The 23,455-nt window shown below is 42.2% G+C and overlaps 1 long non-coding RNA gene across 1 annotated transcript in view; it reads left to right on the top strand.

The window, feature by feature from the left end:
* The window catches only part of LOC112133115 (uncharacterized), a 38,836-nt gene extending 15,675 nt beyond the window's left edge, over window positions 1-23,161 (top strand). The window contains exons 3-4 of the long non-coding RNA XR_002914783.3: window positions 18,914-19,007; window positions 23,019-23,161. This is a non-coding gene — a long non-coding RNA (uncharacterized LOC112133115). The remainder of the gene's footprint in view (window positions 1-18,913; window positions 19,008-23,018) is intronic.
* The last annotated feature ends 294 nt before the right edge of the window (window positions 23,162-23,455 follow it).

Genomic DNA, 23,455 nt, shown 5'->3' with positions numbered 1-23,455 from the left:
AATGTCCACCTCTCTGTGGTCCAGCAGGCACGAAAGAAGTCAACTGAGTTTCTTCTAGAGAAATTATAGAAAGGAAGGAAGGAAGGAAGAAAGAAAGAAAGAAAGAAAGAAAAAAAAAAAGAGAGGCAGGGCGTGGTGGCTCACACCTATAATCCCAGCACTTTGGAAGGCCAAGGTGGGTGGACGGGTGGATCACTTGAGGCCAGGAGTTTGAGAGACCAGCCTGGCCAATATGGTGAAACCCTGTCTCTACAAAAAATACAAAAATTAGCACAGCGTGGTGGCACACGCCTATAGTCCCAGCTACTTGGGAGGCTGAGGCAGGAGAATTGTTTCAACCTGGGAAGTGGAGGTTGCAGTAAGCTGAGATCACACCATGGCACTTCAATCTGGACAACAGAGCAAGATACTGTCTCAAATAAATAAATAATAAATTAATAAGACGAAGGAAGGAAGGAAGGAAGGAAGGAAGGAAGGAAGGAAGGAAGGAAGGAAAGAAAGAAAGAAAGAAAGAAAGAAAGAAAGAAAGAAAGAAGAAAGGAAAGAAAGAAAGAAGAAAGAAGGAAAGAAAGAAAGAAAGAAAGAAAGAAAGAAAGAAAGAAAGAAAAGTTGACTGAGACATGGCCCATTCCCTCCCTGGAACCAGCCTCCTCTTTCCAGCTCAAGGGTCAAGACAGTGTCCCCAGGAAGAAGCAAAGGCTGTGTTTTCCACACTCTTATCTAGAGGTGGGCTGGCAGAAGCTCCTCCCAGACCGCATCCATCAGACAGGCAGACAATAACTGTTTGGGTGAGGAACAAAGGGAGGAGACACCAACTGTCCCCACTGATGACAGAAGATGTGGCAGCCTGAAGCCCTAATATTGGCTCTGGCCCTTTAAAATCCCTCCCCACTTAACTGTAATACCCCCCTTCTCCAGGAAATTGGCAAGGACCCTTGCGCTGTTGGCCAGGGCTCTTGGAGACAGCCGGGACGGGGTTGGCAGGACTGCCTACACTGCTTTGAAAATATTTAACAATAGGTAACTTTGGCATTTCGAGAAGCTCTTGGATCACAGGAGTCGTGGAGGCCCTGGGAGAGGTACAAAAGGCATGGTGAAGAGTTTTGTTTTGCCCAGAAGGAAAGCATGTGGATGTCTCAGTCAGCTCAGACTTCTATTCGGCTGACGGGGAAGTCAGGGAGAGCTTCTGAGCGTTCACAGAATGCCGCCTCTACCTTGTAGCTGCCACGCGGAATCGTTCAATCTCTCATCTGACATCACCTTCACAGATTCAGTTTCATTCGCAAGGAAAACACTGACCAAAAAAAAAAAAAAAAAAAAACCAGAAGTAACTTTCCTTTAAAGGGCTCCAAACCTCCTTCTACCAAAAACTAGAATCGGTCTCTCTGGTTTACTGTCCCCCCTCCACCCAAGCTTTGTCCCCCTCTCCCAGACATTCACATGCTTTCCCTGAGGTCAGGAGTGATCCTCCCACTTCAGCCTCCTGAGTAGCTGGGACTACAGGCGATGCCACCATGCCTGGCTAATTTTTAAAAGTTTTTTGTAGAGATGACGTTTCATCATATAGCCCAGGCTGGTCTTGAACTCCTGAGCTCAAGTGACCTGCCTGCCTCTGACTCCTAAAGGCTTGGGATTACAGGCGTGAGCCACCACACACGGCCTAGTTTTATTATTTCTTTTTTTTTTTTTTTTTTTTAAGAATAGGGATTTGCTGTGTTGCCCAACCTGGTCTCTAACTCCTGGCTTCAAGTGATTTTTCTGCCTTGGCCTTCCAAAGTGCTAGGATTATAGGCATGAGCCACCACACCTGGCCCCAGTTAAGTTTGAATCTCACATACACAGGAAATGATATTTTATTTTATTTTATTTTTAATTTGTTTTATTTTGAGACAGTCTCACTCTGTCGCCCAAGCTGGAGTGCAATGGCGCAGTCTTGGCTCACTGGATTCAAGCAATTCACCTCCGCCTCCTGGATTCAACCTCCAGGATTGCAACCTCCGCCTCCTGGATTCAACCTCCAGGATTGCAACCTCCGCCCCCTGGATTCAAGCAATTCACCTGCCTCAGTCTCCGGAGTACCTGGGACTACAGGCATGCTCCACCAACCCTGGCTAATTTTTGTATTTTTTGTAGAGACAGGGTTTTACCACGTTGGCCAGGCTGGTCTTGAATTCCTGACCTCAAGTGATCCACCCACCTCAGTCTGCCAAAGTGCTGGGAGTACAGGTGTGAGCTACCGCTCCCAGCTAAGGAATGACATTTTAGTATAAACATGTACATCCATTCAAGGGAATAAAAGTCAGGTTAGCAAAGATGAGTCATAAAATAATGTTTTTATAGTTTTGTGATCTCTCAGGAAACAAGTAATATAAGCATAAAACATGATGACTTTACTACACTATTTTTATTTTATTTTGATTGATATTAATTGAATCTTAGTAGACTAAAATGATACAGGTATTAACCAAAGACATGAATAAACATAGAGTGTGAGATGTTAGAGACTGCAACACAGATAGGTTATGTTGCAGTGCGGCACTAAGAATGAATGTCTGTGTGTAGTATATATTAATTCTTTTCCCCATATGATTTTCTAGAGCTGGAGGGATTAAAAATAGGTCTATGAGGCCGGGCGCGGTGGCTCACGCCTGTAATCCCAGCACTTTGGGAGCCCAAGGCGGGCAGATCACTTGAGGTCAGGAGTTCGAGACCAGCCTGGCCAACATGGTGAAACCCTATCTCTATTAACAATATAAAAAATTAGCAGGACGTGGTGGCACCAGCCTGTAGTCCCAGCTACTCAGGAGGCTGAGGCAGGAGAATCATTTAAACCTGGGAGACGGAGGTTGCAACGAGCTAAGATTGCACCACTGCACTCCAGCCTGGGCAACAGAGCGAGACTCTATCTCAAAAAGAAAAAAAAAGAAATTTGCCTTTTCTCTCTGAACACTTTCAGAATTTTCTTTTTCAACAACAACAACAAAAATAGCATACCAAGGATACGAATAATTGAAGAAATGTGCAAGATGTATGCAAAGAACGTTATAAAATCTTACTGAAGGTCACCAAAGACTTGAACTTGTATTTTCTCTCAATCCTCATCACAGTGCTTCAAGGTGGATATCATTTTATCTTTCTGCACTCAGAAAGATTAAATAAATTGCTCAAGTCCACAGAGCAGCAAAGCTGCAATTTAAACCAGATTCTCACATTTGTGCTCCGTATGGTAACTCATGCTAGCCCCAAGGAACTGATATAAGTTAATGAAGTAACCAAATGTGACTTCAGTTATTACTTTATGTCAAGATGATTCCTACCTGCACATTGCTGACTCACAAATTACAGGTTTCTCCTTGGTTGTAAAAATAGCATGAGTCACGTTTGTGGCAAGAACCATGTAACAATGCAAGGAAATTTTGAGATTTTTGGAGTAGATGTTCCTCAGATTCTGAAATGCTCAGGTGAGATAAGGATGTGCCTCCGGGCCCTTGCACTTGCTGTTCCTCTATCTGGAAAGCACTTCCCCAGATACTGGCATAACTACCTTCCTCATTCCTTCAAATCTTTGCTTAGATATTGCCGTCACAAAGAGTTCTTTCCTGGCCACCCTACTTATAATTACAACCTCTCCTGGCTTTATTTTTTCCCACAGTACTTATCACTATCTAGTGTAGGTATGAGTTACATTTTTATTTTGTTTACTGTCTCCTCCTCATCCTCTACCCACCCCTCTGCCTCCCCAAAAAATGTTAGCTCCGGGATAGAAGCAGAATTTTGTCTTTTTGTTTTGCCGTCAGCACTAAAAACAGTGCCCTATACAGAGTTGGTACTCAGTACTTGTTAAATGAATGTATGAGCGAATGAAACCAGAGGAAGACAGCATATACACCACTCAAAGGAAGCCCTGCACTAGCAAATTACGAGCTTGACTCCAAGGTCATCTCAAGATGGCAAGAGAGAGGGACAGAAACAGAGAGGAACAGAGAACTGACTGGCTGTGAATATAGGTTCCTTCTACTGTGTCTGTTTTTGCATTTTTTATAGAGAATTCATGATTTAGATGTCCTTTTGTGACTTGCTTCGGTTATTTATATTCTGATTGCAGGATTTATCCATGTTTTCATGTGCAGCTGTAAAATTTTGTTATTACTCTAGCTGTATGGGATACCATTGCAAGAATAATATAAAATTTATTTATCTATTCTACTATTTTGGGCATTTGGGTTGATTCTTCTTTGGGGCTATTTTGATCCATGCTGGTGTGACCACTTTGTCATGTTTCAGGTGCACATGAGTAAGAATTTCTCTAGAAGGACAGGCATTTCTTCTGTTTTGCCAAATAATAGCAAACTGTTACCTAAAGTGGTTGTGCTAATTAACACTCCCACCAGCACTGTATGGGAGTAACTAACCATTGCTCCACATCTTTGCCAACACTTGTTATTATCAGACTTTTTTTTTTGAGATACAGTCTTTCTCTGTGGCCTAGGCTGGAGTGTAGTGATACAATCTTGTCTCACTGAAACCTCCACCTCCCAGGTTCAAGCAATTCTCCTTCAGCTTCCCAAGTAGCTGGGATTGCAGGTGCCCACCACCATGTCCAGCTAATTTTTGTATTTCCTTTTTTTTTTTTTTTTTGAGACAGAGTTTTGCTTTTGTTGCCCAGGCTGGAGTGCAATGCGCGATCTTGCCTCACTGCAACCACCACCTCCCGGGTTCAAGTGATTCTCCTGCCTCAGCCTCCCAAGTAGCTGGGATTACAGGTATGCTCCACCATGCCTGGCTAATTTTTGTATTTTTAGTAGAGATGGGGTTTCACCATGTTGGCCAGGCTTGTCTTGAACTCCTGACCTCAAAAGATCTGCCCACCTCAGCCTCCCAAAGTGCTGAGATTACAGGTGTGAGCCACTGTACCTGGCCTATCAGATTCTTTAATTTTGCCCTTCTGGTGAGAGTAAAATGGTGTCTCCCTGTGGTTTTACTTTTATTTTCCCTGATTATAAATGAGATTGACAGTCTCTTTATCAATTTGTGTTTTTACATTTATTTATTTAGAGATGGAGTTTCACTCTTGTCACTCAGGCTGGAGTGCAGTGGCACGATCTTGGCTCACTGCAACCTCTGCCTCCCTGGTTCAAGCGATTCTCCTACCTCAGCCTCCCGAGTAGCTGGGATTACAGGCGCCCACTGCCACGCCCGGCTAATTTTTGTATTTTTACAAAATACGAAATATATAATATATAATACAGAAGGGGTTTCACCATGTTGGCCAGGCTAGTCTCAAACCCCAGACCTCAGGTGATCTGCCCACCTCGGCCTCCCAAAGTGCTGGGATTATAGGCGTGAGCCACAGCACCCAGACTACTTCTTTTTTTTTTTTTTTTTGAGACAGAGCCTTCCTCCGTTGCCCAGGCTGGAGTGCAATGGCATGATCTCAGCTCACTGCAACCTCCTCCTCCAGGGTTCAAGTGATTCTCCTGCCTCAGCTTCCCAAGTTGCTGGGATTACAGGCATGCGCCACCACGCTCGACTAATTTTTGTATTTTTAGTAGCAACAAGCTTTCACCATGCTGGCCAGGCTGGTCTCGAACTCCCGACCTCAGGCAATCTGCCCGCCTCGGCCTCCCAAAGTGCTGGGATTACAGGCGTGAGCCACCATGCCCAGCCTACTTTCTTTTTTTTAAATTTAATATTATCATACACTGTTTGCACTCAGCCATCTGTATTTTCTTTATTCATATGCATTAGTAAAGGAATAAGAATGTAAGTAAATACAAAATAATTTAAATTCTAGCCGGGCATGGTAGTCTATATTAATAATACAAAAAATTAGCCAGCCGTGGTGACACATGTTTGTAATCCCAGCTACTCAAGAGGCTGAGGCAGGAGAATCGCTTGAACCTGGGAGGTAGAGGTTGCAGTGAGCTGAGATCGCGCCACTGCACACTAGCCTGGGTAACAGAGTGAGACTCCATCTCAAAAAATAATAATAATAATAATTTTAATTCAACTTTGGGATAGTCACTGTTTTGCCTCCATACTTCCCTTTTGAAATCAATTCTGCTTAATCAGTCATTAAATCTAATTTAGAATCAAAGACTTGGCCACACATGGTGGCTCATGCCTATAATTCCAGCACTTCGAGAGGCGAAGGTGGGCGGATCGCTTGAGCGCAGGAGTTCGAGACCAGCCTGGGCAACATGGTAAAACCCCATCCCTACAAAAAATACAAAAATTAGCTGGGCATGGTGACACATGCCTGTGGTCCCAGCTACTTGAGAGGCTGAAGTAGGAGGATGGCTTGAACCTGCCAGGCAGAGGTTTCAGTGAGCGAAAGTCATGCCACTGCACTCCAGCCTGGGTGACAGAGCAAGACTCCGTCTCAGAAAAAAAAAAAAGAAAGAAAGAAAAAAAGAATCACAGACTTTAAAAGTGGAAATCATGATATCGTAATAGCTAACATTTGTTGAGTGTTTATTATGTGCTAGTTATTGTGCTTTACATACAAAGGAATGAAAAACTTGCTATTTAAAATAACAACTTCCTTCTAAGGACAGGGAGTCTCTATCTGAGCACCTTGGCTCAATTACGCAAAGTGAGTGCAGAAGGAAATTTGGTGCTCAAAGCTAGAGAAAGCCGAACCACTCTGCCTCATGAAATGAGAAGAATGTGGAGTTCTAGGGTAAACACAGAGAGAAGGAATCAGGAGGAGAGACGGGAGGAAACATGGGAGGTGGGGTGGGGGGTTTCAGTCAATATGGTGGTGGATGGATCTCAAGGTGCTGAAATCATCAAGGGATCCTTCAATTTTCAGTACAACGTCTTGCATTGTATCTGTAACACAATGCACAGAGCCCTATGAGGGTGGCTTATGTTTTGGTGATTTTTATTTTTTTATTTTTTTTGTAAAATTTTTCCACATGGGCTGGGTGCGGTGGCTCATGCCTGTAATCATAGCACTTTGAGAGGCCGAGGCGGGTGGATCACCTGAGGTCAGGAGTTCGAGATTAGCCTGGCCAACATGGCGAAACCCCGTCTCTACTAAAAATACAAAAGTTAGTCAGGTGTGGTGGTTCATGCTTATAATCTCAGCTACTGAACCGAGATTGCGCCACTGAACTCCAGCCTGGGTAACAGAGTGAGACTCCGTCTCAAAAAAAAAAAAGAAAAAAATTCCCACATGGGGAAACACATTATGGAAGAGGACCAGCATGTTGTTTTGTGTGTTTTGTTTTTGTTTTTTGTTATTTGTCTTTGAGACGGAGTTTTGCTCTTGTCTCCCAGGCTGGAGTGCAATTGTGTGATCTTGGCCCACTGCAACCTCCGCCTCCTGGGTTCAAGTGATTCTCCTGCCTCAGGCTCCAGCGTTGCTGGGATTACAGGCGGGCACCACCATACCCAGCTAATTTTTTTGGTATTTTTAGTAGAGACGGGGTTTCACCATGTTGGCCAGGCTGGTCTCCAACTCCTGACATCAGGTGATCGCTGGCCTCAGCCTCCCTAAGTGCTGGGATTACAGGCATGAGCCGCCGTGCCCAGCCCAGCATGTTTAAGATATAGAGGCAATACTTAAACAGAACTAATTCACCACATGCAGAAACTCAAAAGCCAAGATGAGCAGAAGGTAAGCCCTACCACCACCCCACTCACTGCATGAAGGCTGGGGTTGAAGAACATTTTATCTAAGATTAAGGGAGTAGCAAGACCCTAGCTGATCTCTGAGTAACATTTCCATTATCTGCTTTCTTTAATCTTCACAACAATCTTATTAGGTAGATATTAACATTACTCCCAAACACAGTTAAGGATCTCAAGGCTCAAAAGGGGCAAGTAATGTCCTATACAAAAAAAATGGAATCATTGATTACTGAACTTCTAATTAATTTTGCCGATGGGGAGACTTCCATTTTCATCACATAGAAATGCTAGATAAAATTTAACCCCTTTGTCCCAGTTTTTAAATACCTGGCCAATTCTGAAAATAAGAAAAGAATATCCCCCAGACTTCAGGGCAGGGAGCAGGAGCTAAAAAGAAATAGTCCATGAGGGTATTAGAGCTAGATAAATACTGCAGAGACTGGTGATTAAACAAAAGCTCAGAACCTCTCAGCCTATGAGAGGTGGGGAGCTGGAACTGACCATCCCCTCGCCCCAGCATAAATCTGAGCACCAAGAAACAGCCAACAGAAGTCCTTTTATTAGCCAGAAATACAGCAAGAAAGTTGACCATCTTCCAGGGCCATAGAAAGTAAGAGAATCAAGCTGGGCATGGTGGCCCATGCCTGTAATCCCAACACTTCGGGAGGCCGAGGCAGGATTGTTTGAGTCCAGTTGTTCAAGACCAGCCTGGGCAATATAGTAAGACCACATCTCTACTAAAAATTTAAAAAGTGAGCCTAGTGTGGTAGTTCATGCTGGTAGTCCCAGCTACTCAGGAGGCTGAGGCGGGAGGATCACTTAAGTCTGGGAGGTTGATACTGCAGTGAGCTATGATCACACCACTGCACTCCAGCCTGGGTGACGCAGTGAAACCCTGTCTCGAGAAAAAAAAAAACAGAATCACTTGAAAGAGAGCAGAACATCCACCTGCATCATACACAAACCTGTGGTCTTAATCCATGCTACCAATCAGTCAAAAGAACCCATTCTGAGAAACAAACATAAAGCTGGTCAGGCGGGTGGCTCCCACTTGTAACCCCAGCACTTTGGGAGGCAGAGGCAGGAAGATCGCTTGAGCCCAGAGGTCCAGGCTGCCAGCACCACTGGTCCAGAGGTCCAGCCGTGACGGCACCACTGCATTCCAGCTTGGGCGAAAGAGTGAGACTCTGTCTCAAAAACAAAAAACAAAACAAAAACCCAACAAAACAAAACAAAAAAAACTGGTCTGGAATCTATAACTTCTGGAACAAGCACACGCATTTCACAGAAAATCACCGCCGCAAAGATAAATTCATGGTAAAAAAAAAAAAAAAATTACTAAGTTCATGAAGTAAATAACTGCTGTAAGAGAAAATTAGTAGGCGCAGCAAATGCAACAGAATTTAGAACCAAGAACTACACATATAAAGCAATCTCAAAGAGACCTTAAAATCATATATTCAAGCAGGCAATAATACACAGGAATAAAATGCATGAAAGAAAGAAACAAAAGAAAATGAAAGAATACAACACAAAACTAGGGTTGGGGGGACTGTGAAATTTTTTAAAAATTCAACTGAACTAGAAATAAAATGAGAGTCATTAAAAATAAAACTTCAATGAACACATTATACAATACACTAAAGAGATAACTAATAAACTAAAAGGTAGATTTGAGGAAATCACACAAAATGCAGCTCATAAACAGGTGAAAAGTAAGAAAGAAGTCAGGAAACAGTTCATACAGAAGGAACAGATTCAGCATATATTTACTAGGAGTCCTACAGGGCCGATAGAGACAAGAGGAGGGAGGTAGTATCAGGCATACATGCCAAATCATTATGCAGGAGTGAGCAGAAAGAGATATTTCAGACACAAAAGGTTAGGGAATTTTACTGCAAACAATTCCTTATTAAGAAAAATAACAAAAGTGATATCTCAGCAAGTAAGAAACCAAACCTATAAGGAAGGTGTAAAACGCAAAAAGCCAATGATGAGTAAGGAATTGATTAAAAAGTTGATAAATCTAAACAATATTCACTGTAACATTATGATAACTAACAATAATGAAGAACAACTGGGAGAATTTATTTTTATTTTGTAAGTGAAACTAAAATATTGCCCAATAATATTACGGAAGATTGGAGGGGGTTTTAGGAGTAAAAGCCTGCAAAGTTCCTTGTATTGTTTGAGGAAATAATAGAGATTTTCATTAGCTCTAAACCTGCAATCATGCATGCTAATAATTAACCACCAATGAAAATAAATCAAATGTTTAACTTCTAAACAAGGGAAGGGGAAAGAGTGGATGAAGAAGCAAAGAAAAAGCATGGTACATGTTATAGGCAGTGGCTCACGCTTGTAATCCCAACACTTTGGGAGGCCAAGGCAGGCGGATGACATGAGGCTAGGAGTTTGAGACCAGCCTGGCCAACATGGTGAAACCTCATCTCTACTGAAAATACAAAAATTAGCCGGACATGGTGGCACATGCCTGTAATCCCAGCTACTTGGGAGGCTGAGGCAGGAGAATTGCTTGAACCTGAAGGGGAGGTTGCAGTGAGTCAAGATCACACCACTGCACTCCAGCCTGGGTGACAGAGTGAGACCCTGTTTCAAAAAAAAAAAAAAAAAAAAACTGTAAAAAAAAGCTAAATAAGTAAAAACAAGCCCAAACATATCAGGAATCATAAGAAATATGAATGACTATAGAGAAATTCTCACTCATCTTCCCCCCAAAAAATATGCCAAGACGTGCATTACAGCATTGTTTTTAATGGGAAAAAAATTAGAAACAATCCAAATTTATCAGTCTTAGGGCACTAGATAAATACATTGTGTCATATTTATAATTTGAAACTCTCTATAGGGGTTAAAAGTGAATAAAATTTATTTATATATGAAATTTGGGGGTTTTGTTTGTTTGTTTGAAACAGGGTGTCACTCTGTCACCCAGGATGGAGAATAATGATGCAATCATGGCTCACTGCCACCTGGACCTCCTGGGCTCAAGGGATGCTCCTGCCTCAGCCTCCTGAGTAGCTGGAACCACAGGTGTGCACCACCACACCCAGCTAATGTTTTATTTACTGTAGAGACAGGGCCTCACTATGTTGCCCAGGCTGGTATCGAACTCCTGGGCTCAAGCAATCCTCCTGCCTCAGCCTCCCAAAGTGCTGAGATTACAGGTGCGAGCCACTGTGTCCAGCCTCACATTTGTTCTTGTATATCGAACCTGGGAGGTTTGATAAATATATATAGATAGATAGGGCCCGAAATTATAACAACTGAAAAAAAATCAAGTTGCAGTTTTGCATATATATGTAGTATTTTATATAATTAAGTATATAATATAGTATAATGTAGTATTTTATATAATTAAGTATATAATTAAGAATATAATATATATTATTATGTTATGTACTTGTATTAAATATAATATAGCATAATATTATAATATAGTATATATTCTATATTTATATTGTATAATAAAAATTATATATGTTATATTATATATTATATTTTACATATTATAATATATATTCATGTTTTTATAGTTTATTATGAGCAATAGATAGCTTTTTTGAATATGTAAACAAATGGCATTATATTATATATAATATAGGATATATTTATATTAATAGTATATTAGTATAGTATATTAATAATATATTAATATCTATAGTATACAGCATTATACTATATGTAATATATTATTCTATTAGTAATTATATTACTAATATGTTATATTAGTATAATAATATATTTAATTATTATACTAATAACAGCATAATTATATATTATAGGCTGGGCATGGTGGCTGATGTCTGTAATCCCAGCACTTTGGGAGGCTGAGGCGGGCAGATCACCTGAGGTCAGCAGTTTGGGACCAGCCTGGCCAACATGGCGAAACCCCATCTCTACTGAAAATACAAAAAAATTAGCCGGGCATGGTGGTGTGTTCCTGTAATCCCAGCTACTTGGGAGGCTGCAGTAGGAGAATCCCTTGAACCCAGGAGAGGGAGGTTGTGGTCAGCTGAGAGAGCACCACTGCACTCCAGCCTGGGAGACAGGGCGAGACTCTGTCTAAAAAAAAAAAAAAATTAAATATTATAATATAATTATATTAGTACTATTATATTCATAATATAGTCTAATATATTAATACTATATTATATATAGTATAATGCCATATACTATAGATAATATTAATATATTAATATTATCTATAGTATAATGTGATTTGTTTAAATATTCAAAGAATGCTATATGTTGTTCATAAATAAACTATAAAGACATGGATGAGAAGGATACAGAAGCTTCTGGAATGGGGAAAGAGGGGAAAGAGAGGTTCCGTTGTATCTTTTTTTTTCTTTTTTGAGACGGAGTCTTGCTCTTTCCCCCAGGCTGGAGTGCAGTGGTGCGATCTTGGCTCACTGCAACCTCTGCCTCCCAGGTTCAAACAATTCTCCTGCCTCAGCCTCCCGAGTAGCTGGGATTACAGGCACCTACCACCACGCCCAGCTAATTGCTGTATTTTTAGTAGAGACGGGGTTTCACCATGTTGCCCCAGGCTGGTCTAGAACTTCTGACCCCAGTTGATCCCCCTGCCTTAGCCTCCCAAGGTGCTGGGATTACAGGCATGATCCACTGGGCCCGGTCATTCAATTTTATCTTTAATGCATTACTTCTTTAAAAATGTCTGAAACAAAGACATCAAAAAATTAACAATGTGTTCATTTCTATTTCTGTTGGTACTTTATCATACTCTACATTTCTGGATGTTTATGTCATAATAAAAATGCATTCATGACTCAAAATATTATAGAGCTGGAATGTTTAATAAATTAAATTTACATTAACATTTGAATTAAAATTTTAGTTTCAAAGTGGCTCTAGCCACTTTTCTTTCTTTCTTTCTCTTTCTTTCTTTTTCTTCTTCTTTTTTTTTTTTTAATAGACACAGGATCTCACCATGAGCCACAGCACCTGGCCACTTCTCATTTTTAATACTGTAGGTAGATATTAGTGATAGCAATATGCAAAATGTAGACCAAATGAGTCCTGAGCATGCAGCATAGATATAGACCCCTATGGGAACTTGGTTAAATGATATTATTCTATTGTGTTAATGTTTTATCAAATTACTTGCAGTTCCTAGAAGGCTCATGTCCAATTAATTGAGATTTTCCTACCGCATTTCAGCTGATAACAGCCACAGTAATTTAAAACTGCTAATAATTATAGGGTTGTTCCAGTTACTATATATTTGATTGCCAAACTGTTCCAATTCCACCCAGTGACTTGCCAAGGTATAAATCTGGTAAAATTAACACAATGGAAAACATTTCTCAGATTTTCTCATTTACTAAAGTAAGGGCTGTAAACAGTTGTCTGGCCATTATTTCACTAGGAATTTCAACATTAACAACAACAACAACAAAAATGCATTACAAAAGCATTGAGAAGGCTGGAAAACCCAGCACTGGCTTTAGGGAGGGAGAGATTTGAGACTTTGCCCTCAGACCACAGAATTACTGCAGGCCATTAATTTCTTTCCATTTGGGCTTTAATTGGCTTTCTCCCTGGCACAAATTCTCCTGAATCTCCTCTAACTGTCTAATCAAGGCTGAGCTGTGAAGTACAGCAAAGCAAAGTGAGCTTTGTTCTGTATGTAGACAACTCCCAAAATATAGCAGTTTTATCAGCCATTATCAGGTTAGCACATGGAAAATTCCTGGGGCTAGAGAAAGCTTTGGGGGATATAAAACTTTGATCATATCCTCCTAAGTAGCAAGTCAATTTCAATACTATGATTCCATGAATGGGTGAGATATATTTATTCATGCGTTTGGCAGTTATATTTTTGAGCACCTACTAGGTATCAGGCACAGTCCTAAGAGATATAGTTACGTAGACAGACATGGCCCCTGGCCTTATGTTGCTGATAATCCACATGGAAAAGCTGTCATCCTGGCCTGTGGTACAAGGTAATATATAAGTGAATCCTAGCCAACCAAAAATGCTAAGTGCTTTGCAGCTTGATGAATGGTGGAGTCAGGTTCTCTTTGTAAATAGAACTGGGGTCTTTGTAAAAGGTGAAGCTGAATTTTTTCCAAAATTCTAGTCACTGGAAGTCTTAGTGAAGAAAATCTCATTCTTTGAGCCATACCTATGGTTTTTTTTTTAATTTTTAAAGTATTCTTTTTTTTTTTTTTTTTTTTTCTTGAGACAGGGTCTCCTCTTTCACCTAGGCTGGAGTGCAGTGGTGCCATCACAGCTCACTGCAGCCTCATCCTCCCTGGCACAAGCAATCCTCCCACCTCAGCCTCTCGAGTAGTTGAGACTACAGGGGCACACAACCACACCTGGTTAATTTTTTATTTTTTTGTAGAGACAGGGGTCTGCGCTATGTTGCCCAGATTGGTCTCAAACTCATAGATGCAAGCGACCCTCCCACCTTGGCCTCCCAAAGTGCTGGGGTTACAGGTATGAGCGACCATGCCCGGCCATCCATGGTTTTTATTAAACACTCAAATCTCCCTAATTCTACCAGAATAAATATACAGTCACCACCTTACAGACTTTCTGAGGAAGACCCAAATTCTAACAGAGGGATCGAATTAAAAGAAGAAATGAGATGTTCCCGTGTGGTTTAAGGCCAAAGATAATGCGTAAGGAGTAGAAGAGAGGAAAGCACAGTGATTGTGCGTCCCTTTGGAGCGGAAGCTAACCTTCATTGAGCATTTCCTTGGTTTCATGGGTCATTTATCCATCATTCATTCAATTCTCCCAACAACCCTGCAAAGTAGACACTCTCATCCCTATTTTACCATTGAAGTAAATGAAGTTCAGGTTGGGAGCAGTGGCTCACACTTGTAATCCCAACACTTTGGGAGGCTGGGGCCGGAGAATTCCTCCAGCCCAGGAGTTTGAGACCAGGGCAACATAGGGAGACCCTGCTTCTGCTAAATTTAAAAAAAAGAAAGAAAAAAAAGGAAGTTCTGAGAAGGGGTGCCTCTCCAAGGCCATAAACTAAGGAGTCAAGAGCAGAACCCATGCATGCAGCTTCACCTTGGTGACTTTGAACTCACCTGGTCTGACTTATAGGTACGGATAACCTCTATGACCCCTGCCAGTGTCTCTGAGTCAATGAGTGCACCCTGTCGCTCAGCCTGAAGTCAGACGGAAATCAGGAGAGACAGTTAAGCTGCTGATAATTAAGGGGTTAGAAGTGTAAATCAAAATGAGCATTGTTTTATGAGTCTCTTTTTATTACTTTCAAGTTTTATTCACCTGATAAGGTAAAAAGAGAATAAAAACAATCAAGAAGGCGAGTCCTTCAATACCCAGGTTGCTGCAGCACTTTTTTTACATTGTGTTTTGTGGACAGATTAAGTATTAAATTATAAAACCAATCTGTTCAGATATCAGGAATAGTGCCAACTTTGATAAAGTTTCATTCACTCTGAAGATTACTTTCAAAATGACCTGATCTGATTCAATGAATAATTTAACAATTGATTTTCCGGCAGAAACACTAAAGAATCAAAGACAAGGCCTCCTAAGATCATCTTGGGAGGAAAAATTTCCTTTTCGCTGAGACCTTTATTTCACCTTAGTTTGCCTGAAATTGGCTTTGTTGGGAAGATTCCACCATTAGTTCCTGATGGACCAGAGATTTATAGCTTTTCAAATAGATGCTATTTATCTTGATGCGAAGATATATATCGAGGGAAGGGTTGCTTATCATGTGCCTGAACCTGGGTCAGGCACTAGGGATGCAGAAGCCAGCAGTGTGCATGGGTCCTTACCCTGGCAGAACTTAAGGTCTGGTGGCAGAGGCAGCAGACAGACAGAGACTCAGATGCAGCGTGAGCAACACTCTGGAAACCTAGAGAAGGTACTCTTCCTTCATACTCATGGACACTCCTCAGATAAGTGCAGGAAGCACAGGAAGTGCAAAGGCCAGGGGGAGAGAGAACCATGGCGCCTGCAGGGAGCTGCATGCATCTGAGCAATATTTGGGTGGAAGTTTACCGGAAGCCACAAAGGAGCAGTCAGATGTTCTCACTATAAGTGCAACAACCACGGATACCAACCAATACAGGAATGTGTTACTGCATTAATGGTGAAAATACTACAGGAGCCATTGTCATCAGAAAATTTCATAATTTTCTAAATTATTGAACACCCCTCAGGTAAGTTCTCAATCTATGAAAGTGTAATCAGTGTTCAATTTGTGTAGTATTTGCTTTCCTAGAAAATTCAGTATATAGTGCGTATAAAAACTGTAAAAGGCAGGGCACGGTCGCTCATGCCTGTAATCCCAGCACTTTGGGAGGCCGAGGCAGGTGGATCACTTGAAGTCAGGAGTTTGAGACCAGCCTGGCCAACATGGTGAAACCCCATCTCTACTAAAAATACAAAAATTAGCCAGGTGTGGTGACTCGCACCTGTGATCCCAGCTACTCGGGAGGCTGAGGTGCCAGAAGCGCTTGAACTCGAGAGGCAGAGGTTGCAGTGTGAGCTGAGATTGCGCCACTGCACTCCAGCCTGGGAGACAGAGTAACACTCTATCTCAAAAAGAAAAAAGAGAAAAGAAAAGAAAAAAAATTGTGCAAAAAGTACTTTCAGTATGTAAAAATAGATTAATGTTCTAGAAACAGATTATATATATATATATTTTTTGGATGGAGTCTCAATCTTTCGCCCAGTCTGGAGTGCAGTGGCACGATTTCAGCTCATTGCAAACTCCGCCTCCCAGGCTCAAGTGATTCTCCTGCCTCAGCCTCCTGAGTAGCTGGGATTACAGACATGCACCACCATACCCAGCTAATTTTTATTTGTAGTAAAGACGAAGTTTCACCATGTTGGCCCGGCCGGTCTTGAACTCCTGACCTCAGGTGATCCCCCTGCCTCATCCTCCCAAGGTGCTGGGATTACAGGCATAAGCCATGGTGTCCAGCCTAGATACAGATAATTATATCCTCATTCACCTATGTATGGAATGTCCGATCGGATGTTCAAAGGTCATGCAAGATTCAGGAGATTTTTTTTTTTTTTCAGACAGAGTCTCACTCTGTAGCCCAGGCTGCAGTGCAATGGTGTGATCTCGACTCAAATCTCTGCCTCTCCGGTTCAAGTGATTCTCCTGCCTCAGCCTCCTGAGTAGCTGGGATTACAGACATCCGCCATCCTGCCTGGCTAATTTTCATACTTTTGTAGAGATGGGGTTTCACTATGTTGGCCAGGCTGCTCTTGAACTCCTGACCTCAGGTGATCCACCTGCCTCGGCCTCCCAAAGTGCTGGGATTACAGGTGTGAGCCACCTCACCTGGACGATTCTTTCATGCGTTGAGTTGTTCTATGTGTTTGAGGATGCCTGGTATCACAGAACCCCATACGCTAAATTCCTCAGTGCCTCACAAACCACAAGACACCCCCAGGGAGCGGAGCCATCGTTGTTTGCTGAGATTGGTGTTCCTGGTCTCTGTGCCCACTCTTCCCCATGGGAGAAGGAGTGACTTTTGACTGGTGAGTTTGGGAGAACTTCATCCCTTCTCTTCTGTATAAATGCCTGGGAATTCCAGTTCTGCCCAGGACTGATGGAAGAGTTAACTCTAGGAAAGATAGCAAACCCATTAGGCTAACGATGTAAAGACATTCTCTACGCAGCTTTGTCAGTAATAAAGCTGACATTTTTCACTCTCCATCTGCCTCCTAAGTGTCATTTTTCAAATGCTTAAAAGAAGCATTGAAGAAAGAAAAGAGCATTTGTTTACTGCCCCTCCACACGCAGCACATTTGGAGAAAAGGATAGTCATTGTTATGCCAGGAGGGTTGGGGCCATCCAGGATGCACGAGTGGAGTGAGGCGTGAAGACCCACATAGAACCTCATCACATAGGCTGTGGCTTCTCAGAGGCCCAGGATTCTGGAGAGGAGCTCTTGGGGACTCTGGGAGAGGAGATAAGAGGAGGGAAAGTGCGACCCACGATTTCAACCATAGCAGCTGTGGTTTTCTGTGTTTTATATTGGGTTCAAATATACATAAAATCTCATTTGTTAAAAAAAAGAAAAAAATAAAATGTTTGGCAACATCTGAGCTGAAGAGTTGGCAGAGAAAAGAAGAGCCCAGGAAGAGTGATAAGGAAGTGCCAAAAATGCAAGAGGAAGGAGGAATATTTGCAGACCAGGAAGCTGAGGAATGGAACTTTTCAAGAGGCAGAAAGTGGCTGAAGGTTGGGTAACACCACAGGGAGGTCAGGGAAGAGGAGGGCAGAAAAGTGACCACAGCGTTTATTGACATCGTGATCTTGGCAGGAACAGGCTCAGGGCAGTGTCAAGGGCCAACCCTAAACGGCAGGGGATTAAGAGGTAAGTAAAGAAGTGAGGAAGTTGAGACCATTTGGACTTCCCTGTAAAGAAGATGATGGAGACCTGGCACAGTGGCTCATGCTTGTAATCCCAGCACTATAGGAGGCTGAGGCGGGTGGATCACCTGAGGTCAGGAGTTGGCGACCAGCCTGACTAACATGGAGAAACCCTGTCTCTACTAAAAATACAAAAATTAGCTGGGCATGCTGGTGGGCACCTGTAATCCCAGCTACTCAGGAGGCTGAGGCAGGAGAATCGCTGAACCGGGGTGAGTGGGGGTGACAGAGTTTGCAGTGAGCTGAGATTGCACCACTTCACTCCAGCCTGGGTGAAAGAGCAAAACTTCATCTCGAAAAAAAAAAAAAAAAAAAAAGAGGAAGAAGAAGATGATGGACCTTGGATAGTATTAGTTTCTCCAGTGCCTACTGGTTGTCAAAAAGCTCCATGCACAAAGGAAATTAAGTCACTGCAATGTGCTGGACAACAGAGTATTATTCGTGGTAGAAACAGACAAATCCTTTTTTCAAATGTGGTCGAAATAGGAGAAGCAGGGGGTCTGGGAGGAGTACAACAGCAAATCTTTGCCTGCTTTTCTGAAAGGACTGGTTGTAACCATTTTGTTGTTGTTGTTGTTTCATATTGAAGAGAGCATTAATCTTTCTATGAAGTCCGTAGCTCAGATGGGAGCTGCAGTTAACAATGCCCCCTCTGTTGCTAACACGTTAATGAATGTTGAATCAGCAGGAGAGAAATGACTTCTCCTCCCCCATATTCCATATCCTGCTGATAGCAAGGACATAAATGCTGCTGACTGGCTGCCTAATGGCCCATGGAAGTCACTGAGGTGACACAGTTAGTGCTGGAGACCTCAGAAGGGCTTCTTCCTTCATTCTTAGACCCACAGAAAAGCACTGGGAGGAATGAGAAAGTAGCAACTAGACAAAAATGAAAACTCTTTAAGAAGCATTGCTGAAGTTACTGGGGAAAAAGGTAAGAGTCGTAATGGTCATTTTTCTAAGTGCAGCTCTGAAATTGAAATGATGTTTGACCACTCCCACACAAAGGCATGGTGAAGAGTGAGATGTGCTTGCATGGCCTTCTGAACTCCACTGGGCAGAAGACCTATACGAGACATGTTAGACCACTGGAAGGAACAAAGGCCTGTGTTCTTCTTCTGGCTCTAGTTCTGAGCTCATAAGCCACTGTTTTCCACCAGTTGCATTCTCTGTGTCTTCTTCCACTCATCAACAAAGCCAAATTACAGGCCACTGTGTGGATAATTCATTCAAGCCTGCCATGTTGCTCAACCAACAGAAGAGAGGAGATTCAAAGGTCAGATGGGAAAGGTGCTTCATGCACTTAAGTTTAATCTCTTAACAACCCGGACAGGCATTATTACCCATTTTACAGATGGTAAAACAGGCCAAGAGAAACCAGTCACTGGCATAAAGTCCCTCAGCTGGTGACAGAGCTGAGTCAAAAGCCCAGATATGTCTAGCAGTAAATAGTATAAAATGAATGAGTGATAATTGAGTGAATGATAAAAATAAGGAATTAAACTTATAATATGTTTTAGAGATTTTAAGTCTAATCAGGGACTTTTTTTTTGTGTTCTTTTTTGAGACGGAATCTCACACTGTCGCCAGGCTGGAGTGCAGTGGTGCGGTATCTCCACTCACTGCAATCTCCACCTCTGGGTTTAAGCGATTCTCCTGCCACAGCCTCCGGAGTAGCTGGGATTACAGGCTCAGACTACCATTCCCAGCTAATTTTTTTTTTCTTTGAGACGGAATCTTGCTTTGTTGCCCAGGCTGGAGTGCAGTGCAGTGGTGCAATCTTGGCTCACTGCAGCCTCTGCCTCCCTGCTTCAGCCTCCCGAGTGGCTGGGACTACAGGTGTGTGCCGCCACACCCGGCTAATTTTTTGTATTTTTCATAGAGATGGGGTTTCACCATGTTGGCCAGGCTGGTCTTGAACCCCTGGCCTCAAGTGATCCACTTGCCTCGGCCACCCAAAGTGCTGGGATTATAGGCGTGAGCCACCACTCCTGGCCTAATTAGGGACTTTTGTTTCTTTCCTTGTTTACTTTCAGAATCACTTCTTTGCCCATAAATGACTGTGAGCCAGACAGTCCTGTCAGGGGTCAGAGATTCAGTGCTCAACAAGTGATAAGTAGGCAAGTTCTGGCATCTCCTTCCTGTGGCACAAAAATCTGTGCAAGATTTATGAATCTTAAATGTTCACAAACCATGGAAAATATTAAGTGGAAAGCAGATAAAACTATTTTGTTGTTAAATACATTTTGATATATCCACAAAATGGAATGCAACCATTAAAAAACATGATGTTAAAGAGTTATGAATGGTTTATTATAATGTAAAGTGGGAAAAAATGTGTGTGTGGAATTATTAATAATAATTGACATTGGGAGATGAGATTGCGGACAATTTTTTTCTTCTTTTCTGTACTTTCTTGTGTTTACAAAATTTTCTTTAATTAGTATTCACAGTTTTTATAATTGTAAAATATGGGCTGGTCATGGTGGCTCATGCCTATAATCCAAGCACTTTGAGAGGCCGAGAGGGGCGGATCACTTGAGTCCAAACCTAATGACAACTCAACTTTTCAGGTAAATGCAAATTAAAATTGTTCTGAGATGATCACTACACATTCACCAGAATGGCTAAAATTTCAGAGCCTGACAGTAGCAAGTAGCAGCAAGGAAGTGGAGCCAGGGAACAGTCAAGCACTGCAGATGGCAAGGGTCCAGTGGGTGATTGGTAAAACCACTTGGCATTATCTACTGAAAACAAACAAATGCCTGTCCAACACCTGGCAAATCCATTCCTAGGTATAAATTCAAGAGAAATAAACACATATATCTACAAAAATATGTGTACATGAATGATTATAAGCAGCTTTAAAATTGAAAGTAATTAGTAGCCAAAACCAGGAAGCAACCCAATGGCCATCAACAGGAGAATGAATATTGTGGTCTGTCCATACAATAGAACACCACACAACAACAACAACAAAAAAACAACAAATGGCTGTTACACAGAATGACAGGAATGGGCTGGACAGTGGCTCATGCCTGTAATTTCAGCACCTTGGGAGGCTGAGGCCAGAGGATTGATTAAGGCCAGGAGTTCGAGACCAGCCTGCGCAACATGGTGAAACGCCATCTCTACGAAAAATATAAAAATTAGTCCAACATGATGGCAGGCACCTGTGGTCCCTGCTAGTTGGGAGGCTGAGGTGGGAGGTTCACCTGAGCCCAGGAAGTTCAGGCTGTAGCGAGCCTCGATTATGCTACTGCACTCCAGCCTGGGCAACCGAGCAAGATTCTGACTCAAAAACAGAATGACAGGAATGAATCACACAGAGTGTTGAGTGAAATAAGCCCACACAAGAGAATAATACACAGTGTGCATGATTCAGCAGGAGTGTGATAAAGACAGCTCATACTAGCTCATGAGAACAAATTATTACATACATTTTTAGGAATTTTGCAATCCAATCATTAAATACATGCTTTATTTAAAATTAAATTATAAACTTACAACTAAATAAATTGCATATAAAGGTTGTAAACTCAAAACTCTTCACTTCCTAATTATTTTACCACATTTTTACTCTTGTCTATGCAATTGAGATTATTTGCATCTATTGTATATATTTGGTGGAAAAATATATATAATTGTGTTGTACTGTACATATATTTCCAATACCATGTTCAATAATCACACCTTGATTGCTTCAAATCAGCAGCGGCAATTGCTAGAAAAATTGACAAAGGAGGGCTGGGTGCTGTGGCTCACGCCTGTAATCCCAGCACTTTGGGACGCCGAGGCGGGCGGATCACTAGGTCAGGAGATTGAGACCATCCTGGCTAACACGGTGAAACCCCGTCTCTACTAAAGATACAAAAAATTAGCCGGGCATGGTGGTAGGCGCCTGTGGTCCCGGCTACTCAGGAGGCTGAGGCAGGAGAATGGCGTGAACCTAGGAGGCGGAGTTTGCAGTGAGCCAAGATCGTGCCACTGCACTCCAGTCTGGGCAACAGAGTAAGACTCCATCTCAAAAAAAAAAGAAAAATTGACAAAGGTACAGATCAGGGCTCCTTCTCTTCCTCCTCCTCCTCCTCCTCCTCCTCCTCCTCTTCTTCCTTTTTCTTCTCCTTCTTCTTCTTCCTCCTTTTCTTCTTCTTCTTCTTTTCCTTCTTCCTCTTCTTCTTCTGCTTCTTCTGCTTCTTCTTTTTGTTTTGAGAGCTGGTTGTCAGACATGTATCAGTACACCACTGCTATGATTACATTTGTATGAAACTCACATATGGGGGTTAGTAGGCAGAAAGGAGATTACCTGGGGTGGTGCTGGGGGCTCCTTCCCAGGATGAAGCAGCAGGAACCTTACAGAGTGATGGTAATATTATTCTACATTTTGATCATGGTGGTGATTCCACGGGTATAAACATCTGTATGCACTTTATCTGGGTGATACCTCAATTTTTAAAATAATCTTTTTAAAACATGGGGTCTTGCTATATTGTCCAGGCTGGTCCCCCAACTCCTCAGCTCAAGTGATCCTCCTGCCTTGGCCTCCCAAAGTGCTGAGATTACAGGCATGAACCACTGTGGCAGGCTAAAATAAATTTTAAAAAATTTTCAAAACAGTTACCCTGAAAAGAGCTCCCTCTGTAGGAAGGTGGGAGGTCTGGCATCCCCACAAAATTTCATGTTCCATCTTCATGGGGCCTCTGATTTACAAGGGACCCTGGAAGGAGAAAGAGTCCTTTGTAACTATTTCCTGTGACTAGACCGTGAGCTTGGAGGACAGGACCTGCATTGGCTTAAACTTTATAATTGGCCAATAGTTCCCCTCAGTGCAGATAATAATGATGGCTAATGCTAATGTGTTTTATTGAGAACTGTTCTGAGTGCTTTGTATGAGTTAACTCAGTCTCCTTAAAATGTGAGAGGATTTTATGATTCCATTTTTCAGATTAAGACAACTGAGGTTAAGGGCCTGACTCCAGATCACACAGCAAGGGAGGTGGCAGAATCAAGATTTCAACCCAGGAAACCTGCCTCCCATGCCTATGTTAATCACTACACCCTTCCCACAATAAATAATCAAAAAAGCTATTAAGTTGTTGATTAATTTGCAGTGGATAACATGGTGTGGCCCCCACTTCTGGGTCTTCTGACTTATATCTGTGAAAGATAGATGAAGGTTCAAACACTTGGGCTCAGTCACCTGCATTCCTACCCTCACCCGCGTGGCAGGTGTATTGCAGGACTTATCTGATCTGAAGTTAAACAAAGGGGCAGTAGACATAAGTGACTGTAAAAGACCCAAAGGAAGAGACCCGAACAGCAGTTTTGGGTGCAGTTTGGTTGCCTGTGCCAAGGGAGGCCCTCTGTTCCATCAGGGAAGTG

The sequence above is a fragment of the Pongo abelii genome, chromosome 3, assembly GCF_028885655.2.
Source record: "Pongo abelii isolate AG06213 chromosome 3, NHGRI_mPonAbe1-v2.0_pri, whole genome shotgun sequence".
NCBI lineage: Eukaryota > Metazoa > Chordata > Mammalia > Primates > Hominidae > Pongo > Pongo abelii.
Note: the sequence above shows the minus strand (reverse complement) of the source record. Positions and strands in the feature narration are given on the sequence as shown.